General features: G+C 33.0%; 1 protein-coding gene across 3 annotated transcripts in view; it reads right to left on the reverse strand.

The window, feature by feature from the left end:
• The window catches only part of LOC114345421 (probable nuclear hormone receptor HR3), a 411567-nt gene that overhangs the window by 182755 nt on the left and 211125 nt on the right, over positions 1–17687 (reverse strand). The gene's annotated exons all lie outside the window — the stretch shown is intronic.

Below are 17687 nucleotides of genomic sequence, written 5' to 3' on the forward strand. Positions count from 1 at the left end.
CATCTCTACTATCTTATTAGTGATGATTTTAAGACCAACCTCATCTGCCTTTCCCTCCAGCTTCCTTATCACGTTCTTCATGTCATCTATTGTATGTGATATCAAGCAGATATCATATTGCATATCCCAATGTTGGATTTAGTTGGCAACCAAATCTAATCTTTATACAACAGTTGCAGATGGTGCATCTGCTTACTTGCCATGTAGTGAGTCCTTATTTTATTTAATTATTTAACAAAAGGTAAGTAGTAATTCTAAATTAAATATTTAAAATTAAACATTATTTTTTTATTTTCACACTAACACAATATGTTGAAATAGAGCTGAACTAATGCTCCTCTGTAGCACCATCTACATGTGTGGCCCAACATACAGTGAGCATGTAAAGGTTGGAATAAATTAATTTTCTCGAGAATGGACGATTTTGGAAAAAAATCCAGAAAGGTTAATTTTTATTTTTAAATTACGACTTTTTGGCATTATTATCATACTAGTGACGTCACCCATCTGGGCATGATTACGTCATCAATGATTTTTTTAAATTAGAATATTGGTCGTGTGGTGGCTCATTTGAAAGGTAATTGAATTTTCTAATCAGTAATATAAACATTAACATAATTACTTATACAGGCTGCCCAAAAAAAATTTTTTTGATTAAATTTATTGACATAAAAAGAAGAATATAATATGTCATTTATTTAATTCAAAATACATTTTACTGCTCTTAGAAAACAGAAAGAAATGTTTATTTGAAAAATATTCTTTGCTTTTCGCTTAAATTAAATGTTCAAAGTGTCAAGAGGCAGGTGGGTGGCTGCTTTAATATTGAATTTAAGCAAAAAACAATATTTATTTGTCAAATAAACATTTTTTTCCTGTATTCTGATAACAGTAAAATGTATTTTGAATTAAATAAATTACAGACATTCTTCTTTTTATGTTAATAAATTTAATTAAAATTTTTTTTGGACAGCCTCTATAAATAATTATGTTATTGTTTATATTACTGAATAGAGAATTAACTTACCTTTCAGATGAGCTATCACAAGGCCCCTATTCTCGTTTAAAAAAGTCATGGATAACGTCATGACGCCCAGATGGGTGACGTCACTAGTATGACATATAGGCCAAAAAGTCGTAACTTAAAAATAAAAATTGACCTGTTTCGGGATTTATTTCCAAAATTGCCCATTCATGAAAAAATGAATTTATTCCAACCTTTACGTGCTCACTGTATAATTACACTATATATTTAATTTTAAAAATTAAATTATAATTAAATAACTAATAATTTGATTTATTTATTTATTTATTAAGCGCAACAGGCCTTGTAGGCCTAGGGCTAAAATGTTTACATTTCTGATTACATAAATAATATAGTAAATAACTTAATATAACTTATAAATTTTATTTAAATACACTTCAGTCTTTTTACACACTCCTTCACCACCTCTCTCCATCTCCTTCTGTCCAATGCTAGTTCTTTCCATCTCTCAATGTTACTTTTCTTCAAGTCTTCATATACACTGTCCTTCCATCTTTTCCTTGGCCTGCCTTTCCTCCTCTTTTGTATTGGTCTTCGTGAAAGTACCATTTTTGGCATTCGTTTACTTCCCATTCTCTCTATGTGCCCCAAGTATCGTATTCTCTGTGCTTTGATCGTCGTCGTAATCGTTGGCTCTTGATATAGTTCTTCCAATTCTTTATTGGTTCTTCTCACTAATAATTTTAAGTAAACACTAAAATACCCTCTATTTAATAACTATTTAACCTATATAATAACTAAAAAACTCTATTTAATAACTCTAAACAACTATTTATAAACATTAACAGCCCTTTAATCAACCAATAACCTCAAATTAGGTGACAGTTCCTTTTGGTCGCCGTGTGACATGCGAAATTGGTTAATCAGCGTTTCGGAAACTCAAAACACTTATGATCGGCTGTTAACTAACGATTAATCGTTTGTTAAATCATATGATCGACTGTTATTGAACTCCCGTTTAACTGGTGTTATTGAAACTCAAAATGCATTTGATCAACGATTAACCATCGATTACATAATTTTTGAGATGATCGTCCTTTCGGAAACCGGCTGTAAGTGTAGCATAACTGGTTGAAAAAGGTAAAATGCGAATACTTGTTTTTGTATGGTTTTTTCGCAATTATTGCTATTTTGCAACTAGAGTGACTATTTTTTTAATTTTTGACCAATTTTATATTGTAGGAAATTTAATTACGCAACTTTTATGTTAGCATAACTTTTCTCGGAAATGAATACTATTAAAGTTATAATCAAAAAACCAAGAAAAAAATCGAATTTTTCCTTCAATTTTTGACATTTTGATTATTTAAACAATGTTCCGCACCTTTTTGAGAGGGAGGATAACTCAAATATTATTATTTGAGTAATTTCCAAGCAATTTCTGCAAAAAAATTTGAGTCACCTCTCAACGTCCAAATGTACTAATATTTTTACAGATCCGCCCTGGTCTAAAGCTTTTTCGTAATGTCTGCACATCGCTGTCAGTGGCGTGCTGACCATATAAATGAGGCCGGTCAAATAGGTTTTCACAAAAATTTTTAGATGTAACAAAAAACATTTTTTTAATTTCTAATCGGATGTTAATTTTGCTAATAACATTTAAAAAAATCAATTTTTTTTAAATTGTGAAATACAGTTTAAGTAAATAGTCTATATATAGACTCTATCGTCTATATATGTACATAAATAGATTGCTACAGATAATATTATTTATTTTCATACATACAAGTATATTTATGGTTTTTCAATTTCCTTCAAACATGTTTGTACTCTGCAGAATTAAAAAATGGAAAAACGTCTTGCTCATTTTTGACCGAATTATTGAAAGTATCTAAAAAGATTTGATGAAGACAAATCAAATCGTTTTATGATGATATAAGCACTCTACATCCTAGAAATTTTAATACAATAAAAAAATGGTATACCTTTGATGGCATTTAAATCATTTATGAAAAATTAAGAAAGTTTTATCCTATCATATCTGCGACTGCAATTAGAGAAGAATTCATGGATTTTGCTGATAAATAGATTGTGTTAAAAATAGGATTTTGCAAAATACTGAGATTATGGAAGATGGAGTTAATGATGAATATGTTCAGCCTGCAGAAAATATGAAGGATGATATTATTAATCCAAGTGATATTGAACATGAAGTAACCAATGACAATGTTGATATCGTGAAAACCTTACCTCCGGTGGTACTAAAAAGTGTAAAGATTGTATAGCTTGCTGTTACGCTGTTTTGCATAAGTACAACTTATGTCAGTGTGCTTATCCAAATTTAAATAGTATAATGTAAAGCATTTATTAACTCTTTCAGTGACACAAGTATCTTGCGAAAAAAGCTTTTCAACATTGAAATACATAAAAAATCGGTTAAGAAGTACTTTAACACAAGATCACTTTTATGCTAATGGCTATAGAAGAAGAAGCTTTGTATGAGCTTAAAAATCATGAAATAATCGACGAATTTGCTCAAAAATCTATTTTAATGCGGAAATTATTGATCGAGAGTTAACATTTTAAATATTGTTAAATTAAAGTATTTGCACTGTACTTGTATTTGTACTCTCTTGTATAATTGATTTACTAAAATGCAACTTAATACATAATTGAAAAATTCTCGATTTTATTTTACTTGTACCTTAATTACATCAAAATTCATATTATGGAAATTATTAATTTAGGAAATTACGGTTTCTGCCTTACCTACTGCATACAATATTGTTTGTTATACATGTCAGTTATTATTTGTAAGATTTATTATTTTTAATTAAAAAAATATAACAAATTAAGAAAAAAATCATTGAATTCAAAGTTTTAAATAATTTATATTTTTGTTTTTTTTTAATACCGAATAAAACATCCTGATAGAAGGTAAAACGAGGATGGGAGGCCGCTTTTCTATAAGATCACCGGGCCGCTTTAAAAGTTCCGGCACGCCACTGATCGCTGTGGAGATCTACTGCATTGGCGTTGACTATGAGGCCGTTTTTGAACTACTAACGGCATCATATTGTAATCTCTTCGATATAATATATAACCAAAGAGCTTTAAAATTTTAGAGTAAACAGTGTCTTATCAAAAAAATACTAAGAGGCAAAAAAGTTTTAAATACACTGTGTTTAACTCATGGTACCACAATAATAGTTTAATTGGAACGTACACAAACATTTGGGGGGTTTAAAGGAACAAAACTCCCATAAAATTTTCATGTAAATATATTAAAAAGAAGCCGCATCTCGATAAAAACTCGCTTATCGAAAAAATACTAGTAGGCAAAAAAGTTTTAAAAACGTTGTGTTTAACTAATGGTACCACAATAAGAAATTAATTGGAACGTACACAAAAGTTTGGCGGAGTTTAAGGGATCAAAACCCTCATAAAATTATTATGGGGTGGACAAATCTCACTATAATTTTGTTTTAAGATGATCCTGCCATAAGAATGATACATGTCTATTTTCAATAAAAAATCTTTAACAGTTTTCGATATATTGAAAAAAATCGATTTTCATTTTGTAACTTCAAAGGGCTGTAATATTTTTATGAGCACATTTGTACTAAGGTAAGTTAGGTTCAATCGAACTATTTTTGACTCCAGAATGTGTGGTTTAATTTATGACCAATCTTTTCGGGACACCCTGTATATTTACAAACCCAATACTGATGAACCATATTATAAAATATCATTAAGAAGCGCTTAGAAAGGATTAAAATTGCCAATCTACATAAAATTTCTCATATCAACTTTTTTTCAACCAATCAGTTATATGTTACTAGCTTGTAACAAGATTTAACTGTTAGCTAAAATCGACAAAATCTTTTCTATTTTTTTGTGAGCAAATTTTAAATAGTACATAATAAATCTTCCAGTTGAAATCGATTCTTAGAGAGCCTCTTCAATTATTAAACAAGAAAAGCAGTCTGTCTACCAGTAGTGCCGAAGGAAAGAAATAGTGCTGCAAGCGTGGAAGGATTCTCCATTCTCCATTCTCCACGACGCGTACCATTTCAACGGGAACATCTGCTTTAAAGTGCACGAGTATTGATTACTAGACAGAAGTTAGCTAGTGCAGCCTTTCGACTTTGAATGTGTATGTCAGAAGTTGTTGCGGGAAAATAAGATGCTCCTACAATTAGCAATCACAGGTTTGATAACTTTAGGGCTTTTAGAGGTTGAAACTTCGACACACTTCAATGATAATTATTACAAAGGGGTTTATCTTATAATAAACAATGACTTTATGTCAATGCATTGGTATTAAAAATTAATTAATAAAAAAACTTTCAATGAAGTAAAAAGTTCGTGTGTAAAATGATTTAAAAAACTTTTTAAAAACCATCCAAATGGATTACATATAAGAAGTAATTTCTTTTGTTTTTCTTTCTGTTTTTCAATGTGCCTCCAGTAAGTTGTCATTCCATCGTTTTCGTGGTCTTCTCACTGATCGTTTCCCTATTGGGGAACCGTCTCTCGCCGTCCTTACTACTCTATTTGTTGTCATTCGGCTTATGTGGTCGTTCCATTCTATATACTCTTCTGTTCTTCACCCAGTTATTAATGTTGTCCACATTGAATCTCCGTCGTATATCTGCACTTCTACCTCTATCCCATGGTGTCTTACCATCGATTTTTCGAAGGGTTTTCATCTCTGCTGTTTCTAGCATTATTTTTGTCCTTTTTATATCAGATCGTGTTTCTGCCGCGTATGTCATTATTGGTCCGATGACTGTTTTGTAAATTCTGCCTTTCATTTTTTTTCCAATATTTTTATTTCTCCATATTGTGTCATTCAGGAAAGCTGCAGCTCTTTTTGCTCTATTCACTTGATCTTCCACTTCTCTTTCGAGCCTTCCGTAGCTAGATAGTGTGATGTCTAGATATTTAAACTCCCTGACTTGTTCTGTTATTTGATCCTCCAGCTCTAATGTATACCTTAATAGATTTGCCGTCACAACAATGTATTTTGTCTTTTTTGGGGAAATTAACATGTTAAATTTTCTAGCGGTTATATTAAATTGGTGCAGCATACGTTGTAAATCATCTTCACTTTGAGAGATTAGTATTGTGTCGTCTGCATAGCAGATAGTAATTTGGTTGAGCAAATAAATTTAAATAGGGATATGATTTAAATGTCATTTGTCAATTTGTCTAATATAATTTCGTAGCATGCCATCGTTAAAACGAAGAAATCTACCAGCAACCTAACTCCATACAAGCAAGAATAATGCTAATAAGAAGTAATAATCGGGTGGATATTAATTCTAAGTCTTGTGACACTGCACTCAATTTTTTTTGACATCCTCCTATATCGTTTCTCGTTCCAATTTTTTCTGATTCCCGTCTTTTTTCCGGCACCCAGAGAAGTACTGGATTGATTTGGCTATTTTTGATTTTGAAATATTATTAGAAGTCTAAGGAAAAAGGTCTTTATAATATCCCATCAGATATCAAATTAAATTAGTTGTATAGGAAGTGTGTAACAATACACACTATACGATCAACTTGATACCAGGGAAGGCGAAACGAAGATATATAAAATAGCCAAGCAGAGAGCAAAAAAAGCAAGAGATTTTAATCAGATTAGATGTATCCGAGATGAAAATAATAAAATACTAGTTCACGAAAGGGATGTCAAAAAGAGATGGAGAAAGTACTTTGACAGCTTATTAAATGAAGAATTTGACAGACAGCCTGTAGAGTCAACGGAGACAGTAGCAGCAATGGTCACCAAAATAACAAACAAGGAAGTGGCTCAAGCGCTTCAAAAAATATAGAAAGGAAATGCGGTAGGACCAGATGATATTCCTGGGGAAGTATGGAAAGCATTGGGAGAGACAGGAACAAGTTGATTAACACGCAGGCCTATTTAATAGAATTATGGAAGTTGGACAAATGCCAGACGAATGGAGAAGCAGTATACTGGTACCTGTTTACAAAAACAAGGGAGATATACAACAATGTACAAACAACAGGGCTATAAAACTGCTTAGCCACACCATGAAAATATGGGAAAGAGTAATTGATAGACGGATACGTGAAGAGACCGAAATATCTGAGAATCAATTTGGCTTTATGCAGGGCAGATCAACAACAGATGCAATTTTCATTATAAGGCAGTTGATGGAAAAATACAGGAGTAAAGAAACAAACGCTCATATGGTATTCATTGATCTTGAGAAAGCATATTATGATAGAGTTCCTCCAGAGATTCTGTGGTGGGCACTCAATAAGAAAGGAGTCCCTGGTGAATACGTAAATATTGTGAGGGGTATGTATGAGGGAGTAACGACTAGTGTTAGGACAGGTGTGGGAGAGACTGATAAATTTCATCTGAAAGTAGAAATGCACCAAGGCTCTGTGCTTAGTCCGTATTTATTCTCATTAGTTTTGGACCAGATAACAGCGAAACTACAGGGTAACATTCCATGGTGCTTAATGTATGCTGATGATGTCGTGTTGGTAGGAAATAGTGAAAGAGACTTAGAACAAAAACTGGAACAGTGGAGGCAAGCGCTGGAGGAAAAAGGTTTAAAACTTAGTAGGACAAAAACGGAGTATTTGGAATGTTCATTTAAAGATGGAGTTACTACAAATAAAATGGTATCTTTGGATGGTGAACTGATTGTAAAAAACAATAGTTTTAAGTACCTGGGATCGGTATTACAGAGTAATGGAGAAATAGATGGAGATGCATGCAGTAGAATTAAGGCTGGATGGATGAAGTGGAAAGAAGCGAGTGGTGTGTTGTGTGACAGAAAAATTCCAATGAAGCTGAAGAGAAAATTCTATAAAACAGCCATAAGACCGGCTATGATGTACGTAACTGAATGTTGGGCAGTGAAAAAGAAAGAAGAACAACGAATGCATGTGGCGGAAATGAGAATGCTTAGATGGATGAGTGGAGTGACAAAGAAGGATAAAATTAGAAATGAGTATATTAGGGGAAGTGTAGGTGTGGCACCAATTGATGCGAAAATAAGAGAGCATATGTTAAGATGGTTTGGTCATGTTCAACGTCGAGACGTTAATCACCCAATACGAAGAATAGCTGAAGTGCAGATTCCTGGAAGGAATAGGAGAGGAAGACCAAAGAAGACCTGGGGGAGACGATAAGGCAGGACATGTTGGTAAAGGGGATTAACATTGATATGACCCAAGATAGAATTGTGTGGAGAAATGCAATTAGGGAAGCCGATCCCGCATAGGGATAGGGCAAAGAGAATGATGATAGGAAGTGTGTAAAAATGTGATCCTTGCTCAAGAATATCTCTATTTTGACAATATCGAAAATTAATATACAGAAAATATGTTTATCATTAAAAATAATTTTAAAACATTGTTTACTTACAATAATACAAATAATTTTTATTAACATTTTCTCTTTGATAAAGTTGAAAATTCAAGTTTGTGCATTAATGCAATACGTTTTAATAATTGATTATTCTAATGAAACAATTCTAAATACCATATGACATATGGCATAGAAGTGCGCGAAGACACCAACAAAACGAAACAGATGCTAAAAGTTGCCGGAATGAAAACCCTAAGAACAATAATGGGGAAAACAAGAAGAGACAGAATAAGAAATACAGACATTAGAGAGCAATGCAAAAATTCAAGATATTGTAAGATGGGGAAGGCAGCGCAAGAGGATGTGGTACAACCATGTAAGACGAATGTATGAGAATAGACTCCCAAAAATTGCCCTAGAAAACAACCCGCCCGGATTAAGAACCCCGGAAGACCACCTTAAAGATGGAGGGATAGTTGGCAATCTACTCCCCAGGAAATTAACCAGAGGCAGCTTCAGAATTAAATAGATCGAAAGATCTCCAAGAACTAAAAGGAGAAGAAGATATTTAGATTTAGATCAAACAAAGTGCCAAGATCATGGATTTCACGAATAATGGAAAAAAAAAGTAAATAGACCCGAAGTTAGCCGCAGTTCTAGTGACGTATATCTAAAGAAGTATAATATAAATGTGTGTATATGACAATTCCATTGTTATTTTTAGTATTTACATACATTTTAGTATACATTTCTCACCTTTTAAACCTTTCTTGGACTTCTACAAATGTTTTAAAATTGAAATTAGCTAATTCGATTCATTCATTCTGGAGCTGTTATAAATAAAAAGATATAACAAAATAAAATGACGTTTATAAACGTCATTCAATGTTTACATATCGAAACCGTACCGGACAGACTGCGTGACTTGTCGCATTAGGATTTTATAAGATTAGATAATCCGGATGATATAATAAAAAAGAATCTGAAGGGAAAAATAAAAATAAAAGAATTCCAGTTACTATCGTTGTATTCTAGAAATATATTGTTATTTGAGTTTGATTGCCTCTTTCCTTAGATGAGAGATCATCTCAAAAGAGACCAATATTGGATTTTAGAGAATTTTTGTGGAATGGAAATAAAACCTCGTCCTTTTAAGTCAAAGCTCGACTAGTAAGGTGGAAGTAAAAATAGAAAACAGTTTGGCTGGAACTTCGACTGATGTAACAACATACCGCACGAATAATACAAGCAGGATAATAACGCCATATTTATTTTTGAATTCAGCTAATCCAAACGTGAGGTTAATAACCTAAGGCATATATGTGCCAAGAAAATATGAATGAACACTATACGTCTTGTATTGAGACATTGTTAGTAGAAATGGTTTTAAGAAAGATGGGATTATTATGTCCTTTTAATATTGCCATTTTTAACCGAATTTTTGTCATTATTCTTGTTCAAATCGATTTATTAGTAGACCGGGCTGTATCGTCGCCCCCGCTAGCGAAATTATTCCGATTCGATTTTTTTGCACAAACTTACTCAAAAAGAGGTCCTTATAACATATCCACAGGGTGCCGGGCGGTGCCGTGATCGAAAAATTGTTTAAACAATTTTTTAACAAATTCACAAAAATAATGTTTTTATTGCGAACGATTTTTTTTAGATAATTTGGGTTATTCTGAGCAAAAAAGGTCTCTTGTGATTTTTCTCTAAAATTGATTGTTGTATAATATGGCCATATTCGCATTTTTCAAATTTTAAATAGCGTATAACTCGACAACAATCAATTTTAGAGAAAAATCACAAGAGACCTTTTTGTGCGCAGAATGTCCCAAATTATCTAAAAAAAATTTGATTGAAGTAAAAAATTATTTTTGTGAATTTGTTTAAAAAAATTGTTTAAGCAATTTTTCGACCACGGCACCGCCCGGCACCCTGTGGATGTGTTATAAGGACCTCTTTTTGAGTAAGTTTGTGCAAAAAAATCGAATCGGAATAATTTCTCTAAAGGGGGCGACGATACATCCTGGACTATAGCGCTAATTGTTAATAATTAAAAATAACAGCTTTGTAATAAAATAATGACAAAAATCTCTTCAGAACCTTGAAGAAGGGGTTTGAAACTTAATTTGGTTACTTTTTGAATTTCATAATAATAATTTTTAATAGAGTTATTAAGCCTTGAAAATGACTATTTTCGCATTTCTCAAATTTTTAATCGCATATAACTCAACAAAAATCAATTTTAGAGAAAAATGACAAGAGACCTTTTTTGGTCAGAATGATCCAAATTGTCTAAAAAAAAATATTCGAAATGAAAAAATTATTTTTGTGAATTTGTTTAAATAAATTGTTTAAACAATTTTTGACCACGGCACCACCCGGCACCCTGTGGATATGTTATAAGGACCTCTTTTTGAGTAAGTTTGTGCAAAAAATCGAATCGGAATAATTTCGCTAGCGGGGACGACGATACAGTCCGGTCTATAGAGAAATCCTCAAAGGGATGGTGTCATGCAACAACGGGTTAAGCCACAGCCCTGAGGTTTTGAGAAAATGGGCAAAATTAGTCCTGTCGCCAGGGGGGGTACAACGGCCTCCTGTATTCAGATGGACTTACCCAAGTTTGTTTTATGTATTTTGACCTGTAGAACACGAATTTTTTGGGTAACAGTTGATCCGGATGTCGATAAGATTGTTATAAACCAAGAAGTTGAGGAATCACATAACAGCGATTTCTCGCAAAACAAAACATTTTTTTGTATTTTTTGGGCCACTCTAACCAAAAAATGTTCCCACAAATTTTTTCGTAGGATGCATAGTTTTCGAGATAAACGCGGTTGAACTTACAAAAAAACGAAAAATTGGAATTTTTGAACCCGAAAAACTTTTGATTAAAAAATAAAATAGCAATTCTGCTTACCGCATTTGAAAGTTCAAGTCAAATTATATCGGTTTGAATTATTTGTATTGCTAAAAATGTATTATTTTATTGTTAAAACAAAGCTATAAACACCTAGTGCTTGAGTGATGTTTCAATGATTTCTCATTTAAAATCGAACGAGTACGTAGAGAGGGTAAAAGTGCAAGCGGGGCTATTTCTAAGTAGCATGCATTAAAACGCATGTATTAGGCACGGGAAACATTATGTGTTTATAGCTTTTTTTAACAATCAAAAAATAAATTTTTAGCAATGCAAATATTCAAAACAGATATAATTTGACTTAAACTTTTAAAGGCGGTAAGCAGAATTGCTATTTTATTTTTTATTCAAACGTTATTCGGGTTCAAAAATTGCAATTTTTCGATTTTTTGAAAGTTCAACCGCGTTTATCTCGAAAACTATGCATCCTACGAAAAAACTTTTAGGAACATTTTTTGGTTAGAATGACCCAAAAAATACAAAAAAATGTTTTGTTTTGCGAGAAATCGCTGTTATGTAATTCCTCAACTTCTTTGTTTATAACAATCTTATCGACATCCGGATCAACTGTTACCCAAAAAATTCGTGTTCTACGGGTCAAAATACATAAAAAAAACTTGGGTAAGTCCATCTGAATTAAGAAGGCCGTTGTACCCCCCCTGGCGACAGGACTAAATAACTTGATAACAGATTATAATTATTGCTTATTACAATATTTAATTTCTAAATTAATTCGGGTCTCTCAATACCTTCATTAAAAAATTATACCATTAATGTTCTCTTAAGATTTTCCTAAGAATGCTACCCAACAGAATTGGAGTTAAATGCGAAGAAGATCTCGAAGATACCAAATTTGGTTTTAGAAATGCTATGGGATCCAGGGAGACACTTTTTTGCGTACATGTACTACATATTAGAAAATTGCTGTGATCAAAAAAATATGTATTTGCTTGCTTCGTGAACTTCGAGAAGGCATTCGATAAAATACAGCGTGTAAAATTAATGCAGATGCTAAAAAATAATAGAAATAGATGACAAAGATATTCGTGTCATTAAAAATCTGTGCTGGAATCAAGCTGCTATCGTAAAAATTGAAGATAACTACACCGACGAAATCTCTATACAACGAGGAGTCAGACTGGGTTGAGTCAGTTGTTCTTAAAATTTTTCTATATTTACTCTGACCAATTATTTAAAAAGACACTTTTGAGAGACAGCCATATGGAAATAAAATCAGCGGGCGACTACTTAATATAATTAGATATGCGGACGATACAATAATTCTGACAGAAAATATTGAACGTCTCCAAATTCTGCTTGATCGTATTCACGAAGTAGGAGATGAAGTGGGCAATAAAATAAACTCAATCAAAATCAAATTTTTAGTTTTTAGTCGTAATCCAAATCCAGATCCAGAGCTTCAATTAAATGGAGTCCAAGTTGAAAAAATTCACCAAATTACATACTTGGGGACAAGGCTGAAAAAAATATCTGAAATCCGGGACTTTTCAATGAAAATCGCGCTATTTTTTTTAAATATATAATTTTAGTAACATCATTTTATTGATTATTCAACATTTTTATGTTGACAATGATATTTTTGTTGGAATTAAGCCACGATTGGTTGTAATGATAATTACATTTTTGTTAGTTTTTGACGTTTCGACTTCCAATCCGGAAATCATTCTCAAAAAAGGAAAAATTAGAAAATCAACTGATATTGGATTTCCATGCAAATAACCTTATGTAGGTTAATATAAAAATGTAACTATTATTACAACCAATTGTGACTTAATTCCACCAAAAATATAATTGTCAAACTTGCCACAAGAAAACAACTTCAGAACATTTTTATGTTGCTTACTTCTTACTGTCATATTTGTCGAACAAATGAATTTCCTTAAAAACTAGAAGAAAACTTTTAAAAATCAAACATCTTTTCGTCCCACCAATTCAATTTGATGTGAATTCTTGGAATTTTCTCATATAATATATTATATAGAATATTTGATTGGATTCTCAAAATTTTAAAATGAAATTGTACCAAAACGTTGAAAATTCGGATGGCCCGGAAGCCTTGTCTGGGACGCCGGGACACGACTTCGTAATTCGGGCCATGTCCCGGATTTTTCGGACTAGTTGGTCATACTAGTCATAACGGACCAACTAGATCCAGACATAGAAATAAAACGCAGAATAACAATGACTAAAACCACTTTTTTGAAAATTAAATCATCTCTTTGCAATAAATTTTAGTTTAGAACTAAGACAAACAATGGATAAGAGCTATGTTTGGTCTGTACTTTTTATGGTGCAGAAGTGTGGACATTAAAAGTGTCGACCATGAACATAATTGAAGCATTGGAAATGTTAATTCATGACGGATTCTGAAGATACCTTAAACATCAAGAAAAACTAATGAGGAAGTACTAATAAGGGTCAACAAAGATAGAGAATCGCTAAAAACTGTTAAACATCGGAAAATGTTTTATCTGGGACTTGTAGTGAGAGGAAATCAATGTAGAATACTACGACTGATCCTTAAACGCAAAATAGAGGGCCGTAGATGTGTAGGAAAAAAAGTTTCCTGGTTAAAAAACATTCGTGAATGGACTCAGATATCAAATGCAGAACAAATTATTCCATGTTCCAGAAGATCGAGAACCCTCGCAATGGTGACCGCCAACGTCGGATATTTCTGACATGGCACATTAACAAGAAGAAATAAATTGCAGCATAAAAATGGATGATATAAATGATCTAAAAGCGGTAGGTATGTCTTGTATTTATAGCAGTAAAACGTTATAAGAACTTCCTAAACATAGAAAATAGACAATAGAAAGAAGGAAAAATTCAATTCAACAACATTTGAAAAAGACGAAGAAGACGAAGCTGGATTCACCGTACTTTGCTGTTACGGTATTAACGATATTTGATACAATGTATGTTGAACATGCCCTATATTTCGAGTAGGATTCGATTGGAAAAAGGAAACTACCGATGGGAAAAATTAAAGCTCTAATGATAACGCCGGATCAACTTTTTCATAAACATGATCTCTCTCTTTGAGCAGATAATCCATGTTGTAAGGCCGCACTCGTATGAAAAAATTTCTGATTCGGTTTATTTGCGGATTCCTGTTCAAAAATGTCCCCTTTAGCTTTAAACAAATGAGAATAATGGTACCGGACAAAATTTTTCGGTAGAAATTGTGTAACCAATTTTTTTAAACAAATTTAAAAGATCACCTTTTTGCCCTAAAAGATATTTTTTAGCTTTCTTGGGTCATTCTAAACAAAAATGGTTAACATTTTGTGGTCTTGTCATTTTTTTTCAAAAATTGATAGTTTTTAAGTTATCAAGAGATTTAAAATCTTAAAATCTGGAAAATGCGAAAATACGTATTTTCGAGGCATATGTATATGTAGATTATTAATTTTGAGGTTCCAAATGCCTAAATTGAAGATTAAACATTTCAAGTCTCTGAAGATAAATGGGGGCTTATTTTAATTTAAACCGTTCTTTTTTAATTGTTAATTATGTGCGGCTACCCGACTTTAGGGCCACCGCTAGTCGCACTATATGGTGCGTCTCTGTGACACTATATGATTGGCGTATTTAATTAGCGAATTGGCAATAATTAATTGAATAAGTAGATAAATTACTTAAAATAGGCTATATTAATATAAAATTTTAATAAACGTCTAGATTTGTTGAGAATATATCGGTATATAATCGGTTCATAACGTTCTACGACGTCTTCCGATTCCCAATCGCCATTGTTCTCGATCGTAGCACATGTCTTAAAAAAAAAAGAGATTTTTGGGGTTTCTGATTTTTCTCATATTTTGGGGACATTTTTGAAGAGAATCCCGCAAAGAATCTGAATCAGAAACATTTTTCATACGGGGGCGGCGTCACAATCTGGACTAATAGGTACTTCCGTTGCATGATTTTCACATAGAAAAGAAAAAGGAAAAATGTGGGAACATCTAGCTAGAGAGAACATTGCATGCCGCGCGGGGGGTTACCGTGTATAGAAATAAGCGTTTGGTATTTTAACTGCTGCGGTATATACGAGTACGAATCGTTGACACACATACGTTTTTATCGACGCCATATAAAATGAGCAGTTACCTTGGGAAGTTCATTAACCACAAGTTTACTATTTTTAGTTTTGCAATTCTGTTCTGTCGGTTACAACATACAAAAGGGAAAGCGATTTTTTACAGTATACTTGTTTCGTTTCGTTTCGTATAAATGTTTCTTTTTTTACAATTTACAACGAGTGACAACTTTAATAGAAATTTTTTAATCTGTCTATACAGGTTGGGAGTATTATTATTTATTGGTAATAGGCATATAAAAATTGTTCAATGATTTTCACGTCTGTTTACGAGGTTCTATCGATCGAACTATATAACTAATTATTAGCCACTCACTAACAAATGCAAGGAAACCATTTGTTTACATAATAAAAATATATTGATCATTACAACAAGTAATATGTAGATCTTATTAAAGCAGCACATATGACATATTTGTATATTATAATAACATCATAATAACTACACAAGCATATTCAATGTCTACTAAATAATTAATCATATGTAAAATTTACACATAGAATATTTAAATCAAAGTTCAGAATACCGAAAATTACAGATACCGAAAATAAAGTCCAAGATTAATATGTATTAGCACACTGACAACAATATTGGCTGAGAGACAAGTCATTACAATAGGTATCTTTCTTCTTAAAGTACCCTCTCCTCAATGGAGGTTAGCTACTACAGTTGCAAACTCTTCTCTGTCTTCAGCTGTTGTTATTAGCTCTGTCCATTATCGGATGTTTCTTAGCCACGATTGTCTTTTTCTTCCTGGTCCGCTTTTTCCCTCGATCTTTCCTTTCTATTCTATGCAGCACAATGTAGTGATGTTATGGTATTCGACGCATGGCTGCTATCCAATCTTCTTTATCCTGGGTGTAGTATGTTGCCTCAGACAGGGAATAACCAGTGATGCTCTTTATTTGGTCTGACCATCGGACCGACGATATTCCTTAAGTTCTTTTACCACCTACTTTGCCTTCAACCACTAATCTATCCATACCTTCCTTTCTTCTGGCTGTGTCCAAAATATTTAAATATATTTTACTTGATGATTGTGTTGATGCCTGGTGTTGATGTCAATCTGTTAATATTGAGATATTTGTGCGGTGTGCTGTCCAGAGTACGTGTATCCTTCTACGATATTATCTACTTATTTCAAAGGCCATTATACGTCGTGAGTCGGACTTTTTGATTATCAAAAAGATAAACACCCGTACCAGGCACAGTTTTTTGTCCTTGGCTATGGCCATATTTCCAGATTTTACTAAGTTTCACTTGCTGATCGTTGTTGCGGATTTGGTCATTGTACGGCGTCAACGTATTTCTTCTTCGCGTCCACCATTGTTTGTGATAACAAGTAATTGAAACGGCTTACCGCTTCATACCGTGCTAAGTTTATTTCAAGTTCGATCAATGATCATCACTTTGGTCTTCTGTGAATTAATTTCAAGTCCATATTTACGACTAGCAGTATCTAGTCTGTTGTATTCAAATTTATCTGTTAACGTCAGCATAGCAGAGATTGCTGAGGTCTCCACCTCTGACTGCTATACTACTTTACCATCCATCGAAGACAATATGCATGATGTTTTTTTCTATATGTATTGAATACCGTGGGAAAGATAACACATCCTTGACGAACACCGGCTTTTAGTTTGAAGATATCGGAGTATGTGTTGTTGAGTTTGCCGTGTGTTGAAAAAAAGTTGTTTTGGTAGGGATATTAGATGTTCGAGGTGCCCATTTCTTCCAGTTTTTGCCGCATTTTATGCCACGTTTCATTATTGAACGCTTTCGAGTAGTCGACGAAGCACAAATATGTTTCTAGATTAAATTCTCCAGATTTTTCTATAATTTGTTTGAGATTGAAAATGTTTCTCCTCCAAAGACCAATCCACATTGTTGTGGATTCTGAGTAAATAATGCCCTATATCATAAGAGGAATATAATAAGGGGAATTTCACTCAGAGATATATGTAATAAGGTATGAGGATACATTAAGAGAAACTGGAGTCCATGATGTGGTGAGATGGACACGAGTACGATGCAAATGGAGAGATCATGTCGGCAGAATAGACCCAGGAAGAATCGCGAAATGGACAAAGAACACATACACCCGATACAAAATGATTGCTGGGAAGGCTCCCGAAGAGGTGGTATGACAGCTGGGCATCAACATCACAAGAGCTGGGATGATAGAATAAGAAGAAGAAGAGGAACAAGAATGAACTTGTAAATTTAACTTAAAACTGTTCTGATATTTTGGATCGAAATTAAGAAAAACGGGACCTTAGTCAGATTGTTCCT

This window comes from Diabrotica virgifera, chromosome 2, assembly GCF_917563875.1.
Source record: "Diabrotica virgifera virgifera chromosome 2, PGI_DIABVI_V3a".
NCBI lineage: Eukaryota > Metazoa > Arthropoda > Insecta > Coleoptera > Chrysomelidae > Diabrotica > Diabrotica virgifera.